Genomic DNA, 11,350 nt, shown 5'->3' with positions numbered 1-11,350 from the left:
ACTATATACGAGGCCTGTTAGAAAAGTATCCGACTTTATTTTTTTTTGCGAACACATGATGGATATGAAACAAGCCCGCTTGCATAAGCCGACCTTGAACCTTCGTGCGCATGCGCGAATATTCGCTTGCGAATATTCGCGCATGCGCACCGTGTCTGAATTTCCACTCTGGTGTTAACACCACATACGGCCTGGTGGAATTTTCTATTGGGGTTTGCGGCACCTGTGGTGTTTGCTCCAGGGCCTCAGCGTTATGTGGTGCTAATAACAAGCTATTGCTTGTTGTTATTTCACATTTTTGCAAATAACATTTTTTAACTTTACAAAGTGGTTGAGCTTGCCCAAAATTTCCTTCTGTGCTCATTAAAACTTCTTGTATCGAAACTGCAGTGCTAAACTACTCTACTAATAGCGGAAAAAAATGCATGCATTTCAATGAAAGCAAGAAACAAACAAAAACGTTCATTCCAAACAGGTTTGTGGAGAAAAGAACATATGTGCTCTTTGAAGAAGTGTGGATGTTAGCCGACCATTTTCTCGACGGCATGCCTGCAGATCCTCCCGAAGGCGTTTGATTTCCTTAACTTTTTTTTATAGAATCTTTGAGGTGCTGTACAGTTGTCAGTTCCTATAAATTGAAAAAAAAACACAAATCATTTACTAAAACAAAATGTTATACACTCCAAAATTTTTACATCAATGGGTCAGTGTGTGCACATTTGTATATGCAAAATAAGGCACACACACTTCCAAACTTCATTCTTACCTTCATGCTCTCTAATTATCTCTTCGTGAAGGGTAGTGGAAGCCATTGCTTTCTTTTTCTTCACGTCTTTTGGTAGTGGCAAGCACTGCAAATTCAGGGAAGGTAGCATTATTCATTAGTAATCAAATAGAAATAACTCCTTCAAAGAATTTCTGGTTTTTATTAATATGACGAGCTGTTTAATAAAGAAAGACCACAAGCCTAGGCGCACAACGCCATATTGTGCAAGTGACATCAACAGCCGGGGGTTAGCTATCATTGGTTTCCCACGCCAAATTCTTTCAGATGTCACGCAACTACCATGGCCGTGGCCACTCAGCGCGTGCCGGCAGCCGACAGAGGTACGAGAGGGTCCGAGTGGGTAGGGCCGGTGAAGGAGCACCGACGGAAAGGTGCAAAGAAGTGGACCTTCAAATTTTTACGGCACATGTATATGTATATGTTATATGCATCACAGTTGTCCTTAAACGCATGAAAAAAAAAATTTCTGGAGGATATTTGTGAAGCAGTGTCCTTTAATATCCCAGACACGACACAATTTTCTTCCGACCTCCATATATTATTTATTCTTTTTCGATAGAAAATAACGGCTTGTGGAAGGGTTAATGCACTGCAGTAATGTGGAATTGCGGCTGCCTTCATATTCATGCACACTTTTGATTGCGCTTTCATTTGCACAAAGAATAGAATTAACAGCTTTATTTATTTTATTTTATTTATTTCAACTTTTGCTGCTACTGCATGTCGAGTGTGCAAGAGGCCTATGCCATCACGCTAGCCCGAACAGAGGAAACGGTACTTCTGTAACTCCCAACTGCACATCCTCACAGGCTATGAGGTGCAGGCATGTGATACTCACAGGTTCTCCCCCCCCCCCTTTTTTTTTTGAGGGATCCAAAGCTTGTTGCACCCAAAGAGCAGTATATGTTGCTGGTGAAGCAAACTCAATAGCCAGGCACAAATGTTTCAAGCTTTGTGCGCTTTTGACTACTGTCAGACAGATGTCTTACTATAGGTTGTTACGACAGCACATGCTCCAGCTTGGGTTATCTAGGTCAATTGGCATCCGCTCATAAAATGTAAAATATTACCTGACCCTCTGAAAAGCACCGTTAGTGCCAACTACATTTCACTCTAATTGCCTGCTCGGAGTTCATTATCGGTGTTTCCCTAGTACTTGAAGTTTTGCTTTATTGTCCCTTTACTTCTACATAGCTATTGTACTTCATTAAGAGATATGGATTCACGCTGATGCTAGCCAATGGGTGTACAATGCAATGTGGCTCAAAAGCGACAGCGTTGAGAGGTGACGTGTTTCCTTGTAATGTGCAGTGCACTTTGCGAGAAAAAGCGCTCTGGTGTAATTTCAAACCGAGAGAAATGTTTTGCATTCATAGCTGGAACTAAAACTTATGGGTTTCCTGGGAAAAGGGACATGTAGAGAATACTTGCCATTTTTTTGGATGGTCCAGCTTGGCAGTCCTCTACGTTAATTAGGCGAGAGAAGGGCTCCCTCAGGGTTTTTGCTTTCTGTCGCAGCCCCTCTACTTCATCTGAAATGAATGAAAAGCCTTTAACAGCTCTGTGCAGGTGTGTGCCTGTGCAGAAATGCCGACGGATTCCGGTCTGAATGCAGGCAACACGGTGCATTCTGCTAAACGATGGCCTTATGTAGGCATAGAGCCATAATAAAAATAAACGTGGTCATTTCAGGGCAACCTTACTCTACTCGGAAAAGCGCCTTGCTGCAATGCACTCTGGCAGGGTTACCAAAATAAATTGATCTAATTAGTTGGCTTCAGCCTTGTATCTCGCTGCCACTTTTGTGGGTCAGTGAGAGCGCGTCGTCAGAAAAAATAATTACTGGTTTGGTCGGCCAGCCGGATCGAGAGCGATCAGCTTCAATATTTCAATGTTTACTTTGTCGCAGACAAAACTGCTTTTGTGTTAGCACTGCCGCGAGCACAAAACAGGGAGACGAATAGGGCCATGCTGCTCAATGCCATGTGATGCTGCTTTTTCGTTTCGGCGTTTGATATCAGAAGCTACATTTGAAGTAGTGACCAGAGTAACATTGGCAAGGCGCTAACACGCCACGCGCTAGCACTCAAATGACTGATATGTGTTCACACGACCATGTAGACAAGAATGCACTCTTACGAGATCAGATTCAAGTGCTCACGAGTTCTAAATAACCACAGTAAAACCACATGCGCAAAAAACATAGCGATCACTACAGGCTGCACTGGAGAAATGCGACAGCATATGCTCCTCATAATCTTTTTTGAAAGTCACTGCGTCATATGACATTCACGACGTCATCAACTTTACTTTATAATGACATATTACACCACTCACTAATTTCTTACTCAATAACATTGCACTCATATACCCACTGAAGCTCGGTGCGCGACATCACAAATGGTACCACCTACGATGAACACATTTTGCCTACAGACGACCTTGAACTGGGCTATATAATGCTTACGCATTAATAAATACGGTAACACAACCTGTACGAAAAAAGACGTACGTACCTGCGAGAGCAATGACGAAGGCCGGATAGTAACCCTCGACCTCTCCATCTTCGTTGCGCCAAAACGCCGGCAGCTTTTGGCCGGGGTTGAAGTCCTCCTCGTGTTTGGGCAAAATCCCCTTATAAGTTTTGCAGGCAAAATTGCCTTGAACTTGTCAAGGTATTTAACATACGCGAACATGACGCACGACGAAAAGCGGAATCGGCATTGGCGGTAGCGCTGTAGCAACAAGTCGGCGGTTAGGCCAGTTTTGCTACACCTTTGCCTGTAAACGACTACTAATGCTCGTTTTTTTCACTGGTGATGATAGTGGTTTTGTTATTGTTTCTGAACGGGCGGTGATGTATCCAAGTAGGGAGTTGCGTTGACGAAAAGTAATATATATATATATATATATATATAGAAGCTGGCCCTTTAACCGTCTTTAGTCAGTAAGGACCTGTATCACATTCTCATTGCCTTGCTGCAGTCGAGCCTGCGGGGACACGGCGTTGGCGCCCTGCGCGGAGCGCGGAAATGAAGCCAATTAAGCGCCCGTGGGAAGGCGCAGGCACGCATTCTCCAGTGGGTGGCTCTTTCCGCGCTTTCTCTTCGCCGAGCAGCGAAGAAAGCTCTCACGTTACAAAATACACCATTATTACTGCATTACACTGAAGCTTTAAGATGTAAAGAAATCGCGTTATGTGCAAATGAGAAGTATTTCATGGTAAAATGCGCGTTGGTCATATCAGCTCTACCAGGTGGCGATACTTTGCAATTATGGAACAGACGTAATTTGCATGCTCACAGGGTAATCATCAAACTGCCTTTGTTACGAATGCCGGTATCGATGGCCTGGCCTGCTCCAGACTAACCTCGCTTACAAGCACAACGAAATCATGCAATGAATTAAGGCAATAAGCGAGGTAAGAACAATAACCCCGGCAGTTTATCGGGGGTCTGCTATCACGTTCAGCCCCCATGGACATACTAGCCCCTTTCAGTATAGCTATCACATGTACATATATACGATTCTCGGGGCATCGAACGTGATAGAGCGGCTATCATAGAAGAATTGCTTAAATAGCACAAAGAAAGACCTCTATAGCTACACTCAGTGGTTTACTGTGCTCGCTGAAGAAGCGATCTGTCCATGATCCTCGACGTCCGAATCCAAAACAATTCAACGCGAGTCGAGCAAGCGCAGTAGCAGACGACTCCGTCGGATGCCGCGCGCACTCCTCGGTTGCTGCGGAGGCGCGGCTGCGGACGTCTGTCACATCGCGAGACGCGAGGCATTTACTTCTGCACGTGAAAATGAGATGAGGCGCGATCTTTGGACAGAATCACGCTTTTCATCGAGGCCAATTATTCGGTCTCAGCAAAAGTTAGTATATGCCGACCGGCCGGCATGAAAAAGTGACAATTTTTCTTCTTTTTCAAGATGTGTAGCACCAGCGATCTCTGAGAAAAAAAAAGGAGTAGTTCTCGGCCGACTCTAGCAAAGAAACTTGAGCAGAAGATAGGAAACGAGATCGCTTGGCTTCAAGGGCACTAAAAACGCGAATTTTCGATTATTTGTACATCCCGCGCTTCAAAAGTGTTCTTTTCTTCGCATGTGTCTCTTAGAACTCTGTATACAGATTTTACTAGTATATCATCAAAGCAGCAATAATATTAGCGCAAACAGGGGAGATTAGACATGCTGATCCTGCATGCATCATACGTGATCAATTAGCGCGAGCAGCTTCCGTTATTTCAGAGCCTTAATTTAAAACCAGACCGAACAGCGAGGTTTTTGCGCATCGAAAATCCTGAGTAATTGCGTATATTGCTTGCGTTTCTGAGGTACGGTCTACAGTAGACAATGCCTGGACCGGCTTCAAGAAAACGGCGCAAGAAGTATTTGGAGCATGGTGAAGCCTTCGACGCACCGGCCTCGACATTTTGCAATCGCCAAAAGGACCACGATACCGCCATCGCCTGTCCTTCGAGAGCCGGCGCCCTAAGACCCCAGCAAAGTGTGAGTAGGTTTCAGCCGGGCGCTTCGTCTGTAGCATGCACCCGCCCACTCTACAATGACGCAACTGCCAACGAGGCGATCTAAAGCAACCGTAGTCATGGTGGTGCGGCGCCCGACACAACGACCGACGAGGAGCCTTCAAGCGACCGCACTGATCATCATATTGATAGAGCGGGGTCCGAGTATGACATATTCAGCGATTCAGCAGGAATCAGCGACAGCTGCTTTCACGACGACATTCCGAGTGCCGACGAACGTGACACATCTGGGAGCGAAGATTACACGCCCTCCTTCATCTCAGTTCAGTAACGGAACGTTGCCACACTCTCAGGTTACGAAGGCTGGCGCTATAGCAGCAGTCATGTCATTTGCCATTTCTTATGGGCTAACATGGGCTATATTGGGAGATTTAACAAAAATGATAAATGTCCTTTTCGGAGAGATGTCCTGCCTCCAAGCGCATACACTTTCCGGAAGTTGTGGCGCAAGGAAACCCAGGTTGTGGTGCACTACCACTATGTTTGCGAAACATGCATTGGTGAAACGAAAGTACAAGGAAAATCAGCTGGCTGCCCCAACTGCAAACATACAGAACCCCTTAAAGCTCTCAAAGACAGGGGGTCATTTTTTGTTCTTTTTTATTTACAAAAGAAGCTGCAGTTTCTTATTGAAAACACTAAGGAGGAAATGCACAACTTGCTCAAGCTTCAAGGGCCTGCACTGCACATTTCAGATGTAACCAGTGCTGAATGCCATGCAAGAATGCAGAAGGCTAGAAGTCTTGGCAGGGACGACCTCGCTCTTTCGGTGAACACGGACGGAAGTCCAGTGTGGCAGTCTTCAAAGACGTCCGTGTAGCCTCTGCAGTTTATCGTTAATGAACTGCCGCCACACCTGCGTTTCGAGCATCCGACTCTCTCTGGACTACGGTTCGGCAAAGCCATCCGAATATGCAACTTTTTCTTTCAAAATTTGTGCATGAACTTAACTGCACCAATCAAATCAGGTGGCAGTACCAGACTAGCACACACCTACCCAGACCAGTTGTGTTGTGCTGGTCGGTTGATGCGCCCGCAAGAGCGGCTGCGCAGAACATGGTTACCTTCAATGGTTACTTTGGATGCCCATGGTGCTTCATCCGAGGCGGGCGTATAGAAGGTGAGCATTTTTTTGGCTTTTAGAGAACGAGCAGTGATTTGAAGGTCGTGAGAAAAGAAAGCATTACAGAAGCAGCGTCTCTTCAAGTGCATAAATTTGCATACTTATGTCCCTTACAGACTCTTCTCCTAGGGAGCACGCGATATATCGCACAAGAGCAGCCAGAGGCTTGGACAACGAAGATGGTTGAGCTCGACATGAAATTAGCTAAAAAGCACGATTAAAATATCAATGGCTTCAAAGGGCCATCCGCACTGATGATCCTGAAAGGTAAGCTGTTTTTACCTACACGTCCTCTCCAGTCTTTGAGTGCTTTGCATTACTTTAGCTGCTACTGGTAGACTTGGATATAATAGTGATTATCACAGCTGACTGCAGGTCAGTATTGTAGCACAACACATTTCTTAATCAAGCTTATGTCCATTTCACAGCTAGTGCCATGAACATTTACTTATGTTCTCATGATACAGACCAACAAAGTACTACTTCTAAGTGGAGAGCAGAGAATTGGTAGTGACTTATTACTGGTCGCTGCCACCACTGAGCTGTCAGACTGGTTCGCATATTGTGCACTATTGCTTCCAAGCTGTATTACGGACTGCAAAGCTGTGCCTTTTTCATGCTCACCTGATACGTAACATGTTTAATGGGTGAAAAATTTGAGATGAAGCTGTGTAGCCCTACATCATTATGTTGCTTGGTACTTCATATGTTTTGTCATACAGAAGCACTGAAAGGGTGTTGATGTTATTGAATAGTAGCAGACACACAGCTCAATAAATATATGTGCAGGACGTTTGCTGTCTTGTCAAAGATCAATGCCACTGAAGCTTCCAAACAGCTACATTTAGAACCATGCCTTGTCAACCATACCTCTTCGTTCCGAGCATTAACAGTGCCAGAGTTGTGACCAGATGCCTATGCACCTCTACATTCCACTGCACATTTTGCACTGATGGAACTTCTTGATTCAAAGTCTTAAAATCGCCGTTGGTGTTACGTTACTCGGGTTCCCACTGTATGTGTGCCTTTGCAGCATTATCCGCTAGTTGTGTTCAACTGGGTTTAGGTAAATGTATTGTGCAATTTCATCCTATCAGGGCCCCTTCTGCAGTAGCAGAATTAGAAGCGCGACTCTTGATCATGAAGCCTCCGCACTGTGTCACACGGTTGCCACGACCACTCAGAGAGCGAGGCCACTGGAAGGCATCTGAATGGAGGCAGTGGCTGCTATTCTATGCCCTCCCCTGTCTTGATGGCATCCTTCCTGATGACTACTGGAAACACCTATTAAAACTGTCAGAAGGTGTTCACATACTTTTACAACAGGAGCTCACCCCATCTGCAATTGACAAAGCTGGTAATGCATTACTTCAGTTATTGCAGTGCACTTCATACATATCAAGTCTGTCAACAATAATGTAACCTGCAGGTTTCGAGCAGTTTGTACAGCTGTGAGTTTGTGGAAAGTATATATGAATACAAAATTAACAACTGTAATGAAAAAACTTTTGTGAAAGTCATTTTCATGAAGTGACCTTAATTAAAGTGTGTGAAGCGTACGAACTCGCAACCATACAGATATTGTGAAAGTAAAACCCTTCATTTTCTACACTTCTTTCACTCTTCTTCACGTGCTTGTTCATATTTTATTTTACCTTTATAGTACAAACTTATTTTGTCATTTTGCTCCTTTAATATGCTCTTTTAATAACGTGCAATTTCTCTACAGTACTAAAAATTTCACTCTAAGTGAGTGAAAAAGTGCTTCATATAGGGAAGTTAAAATCGGTTTTCAACAAAGGAATTGCAGAAAAAGTCAAAGGAACTGCCTTGATGGAGTTGCGTTTTGGCTTGGTATTTCACCTAACCAACATTATTGTTTTTATTTTCGCAGTTGCTTCTAGAAAGCTTTGTTGTGCAGAGAAGGAGCCCGTATGGTGTTGCCTTCCTGACGTTTAACGTGCAAGCCGTACTTAACCTGGCTAATTGCGCCCGTGCCCTAGGACCACTTTGGGCACACTCAGCCTTCGTTTTTGAAGGAGACAATGGAAAGATCGTTCGCCAGGTTTGAGCGGCAAATGGTATTCCCAAGCAAATTGTAGAAAGGATGGTTATGAACCAGCAACTACAAAAATTGATTGAGAGCAGCCAGCTCCCTGCACATAAAAAACAGCTGTGTAGAAAAATGGTTGGCAGAATGCAGAATGTGCAGAATGCTAGGCACGTAGAGAACTTGTGCCTCTTGGGAAGGGGCAGGAGCGTTGCTTTGAGCTCAGAGGAGCAAGATGCTCTGTACCGTCCCTGCGTAATCACAGCATCAGAAGCTGTTGAGTATGAGCGCTTCATTCAGGCAAGGCAGGTGTTCCATAACACAGCATACAACAGGCCATCACGGTCTGACACCACCTTCATTAGGACACTCAGCGCGAGCTACAAACTCGTTGAAAGAATTCTTTTCTTGAACGTAGCTAACACTTGCATTCTCTTATGCAGGCCAATAATAATGGCCGATGTGGTTGCAGAACCACCCCACATAAAAGAGTGCTTTATATCTTTTGAGAGAGCACTTCATGTGGTGCTTCCAGCAGAAGTGGCTGACTGCTGCTTGTTCATAGAGTTTCCTGAGGAGGAAAAAAACCTTTATTTGTGATCTTCTTAACACAATTGAGAGGGACTGAATCAAATGAGCATGGTCTATGTCCTACTAAAGATACCCAAACTGGTTTGAACATCTAAAGCTGCATTAAGTTGATTGGCTTATGGGGTTTAACATCCCAAAGCAACTCACACTATGAGGAACACTTTAGACGAATTTGAGAATTTTGCACCACTTGTATTTAATTAACGTGCAATGGCTTCACACACTAGCCGAGCCTCTAGCATTTTGCGTTCATCGAAATGCAACCACTATGGCCAGGGTCAACCCATGCCGTTCAGGTCAGGAGCCGAGCATCATAACCATTGAGCCACGGCAGTGGCACAGCTACTTTAAGCAGCGGTAAAATAGGTTATTCTATGTACACAAAGTCAAGGCTCCCAGCGTATCTAGCTGCCGCTGCCTATGCTACACAAGAGGAGACTAGACTGTTGAGCTTTGTTTTTTTTTCTTTGAGTTTGTATTCAGGCAGGATTTCAGGATTACGCATTATGATTGCAAATGCTGAAAGGGAGCAGCAGCTCTTACTGGGAGTTTAAAAAGCATGGAAGAAAATTCATGCTGGAAATATTTGTACAAGTGAACTGTATTGCATTGACATCCCAACATGGGGCCATTCTTTGGAGCACAATGAAAGTAGCACCGCTGTGGAAACTAGATTGCAAGGGACACTTAGGAAATGTTAGTTCCCCATTTCTGCATCCTTCATTTATACCATGCTGCACTTGTATTTGTATCTGTGAGAGAAACTGAAAATATAGTGTGCAAGCTAAATGTACAAAGGTCCTTTTCTTCATAGGATTGCTGAATGTCTGTATTGCTGAAATCAGTGTCACAAACTGCATTTTTTGTGTGTACTGAGTAAATTTGAATCCAAGTCTTCATATTTAAGCATGCAGAAAACTACAATGAGATGAGTGATCAGGGCACTGCTTTTTGACATCTACAACCAGGTGCATCAAAGTCTGAGTACTATTCTTTCATGCCTCGAGCCATAGTTCTTTTAGATGAACAGCTTAAACATCTGATCTGAACAAGAGGATCGTGAAAGAGTCATGTTTAATAGGTGTACGTTCAAATGCAAAAAAAAACATAATCCATCAGTGTTATGAAAATAACGGTGTCGCCGAGCCGCGCATAGTGTGGCCCAGAGCTGTGTGTACATCCTTGCGCCAGCGATCGCCGCACGGACGCCAACTCGCAGCTGATGCCGCGGCCGTACAAGGGCGCGCTTAAGCGCCGAGTTTTAAAATCTTGCAATACATGCCGGGCGCAAGTCTGGGAGCTAGTTATAGGTTCGTACTTCCCACTTTTCATGGCTACGTGCTCGTTTTCTCGTCGCGGCACTACCATCATTTGATAACATGACCGCGCAGGCCTATCGCTAATCGCTCGAATGCCGCTTTGGAGTGCAATGCCATGTCTATGTAGTTCTTGAAAACGTAACGAAAATCTCGCAGACGCGGCTAGTCTGCCGTTATATCTGTAATTATTACAGCTAATGCCCATGCTGTACATATTTACAACAAATGCATACCGCCAATGTCGCCATTAATAACGCTGAACAGAAATATAATTCAGCAGAGTAATAATTTGGGCCTGTTGGTAGTTCATGATCAGGAAGTTAGAGCGCAAAAAAACACAAAGACAAAGTGGAGACGTGGACGGGACAAGCGCTAACTTTCTACAACTGCTTTATTGAAGTCCGTGAAGGGAACCTGCGCTAAACCTCTTGTGTCCCAAAGCAGTTGTTGAAAGTTAGCGCTTGTCCCGTCCACGTCTCCACTTTGTCTTTGTTTTTTTGCGCTCTAACTTCCTCATCAGCTGAACAGAAACGTCGCCAGTTATATACTTCAAAGTATTCACAATTGTCTACCATAGTTCGAACGTCAATTCTGTCGAAATTGTGCCATATCAGAGCTTAATCAATGTTCCTGCAACAGCATGATGACCTATCCAAGAGCAGAACACCATGCACCAGCTTACATTACACCATAAGTTCTCTCTTCGTCAATATGCGTGCCACTACGCACCGTAACACTCCGACTGCCACTTTGGGTTCCACCTAGGAGACAATGTTTTGCACCTTTGCGACCGTGCTTTACACCATGTGCTGCACCATTATCCACCTTTGCCACCATATTTTCCACTGTTGCGACCATATTTTCCACCTTGGCCACCATATTTTGTACTATCTCCGCCAACTTTCGAAAATCCCACAAATGGTG

General features: G+C 44.4%; 1 pseudogene; it reads left to right on the top strand.

Annotated features, from left to right (window-relative positions):
- Nucleotides 1-5,489: 5,489 nt before the first annotated feature.
- LOC149338204 (uncharacterized) lies at nt 5,490-9,144 on the top strand (annotated as a pseudogene).
- The last annotated feature ends 2,206 nt before the right edge of the window (nt 9,145-11,350 follow it).

Source organism: Amblyomma mixtum, chromosome 6 (genome assembly GCF_055824585.1).
Source record: "Amblyomma mixtum isolate Tamu chromosome 6, ASM5582458v1, whole genome shotgun sequence".
NCBI classification, from domain to species: domain Eukaryota; kingdom Metazoa; phylum Arthropoda; class Arachnida; order Ixodida; family Ixodidae; genus Amblyomma; species Amblyomma mixtum.
Note: the sequence above shows the minus strand (reverse complement) of the source record. Positions and strands in the feature narration are given on the sequence as shown.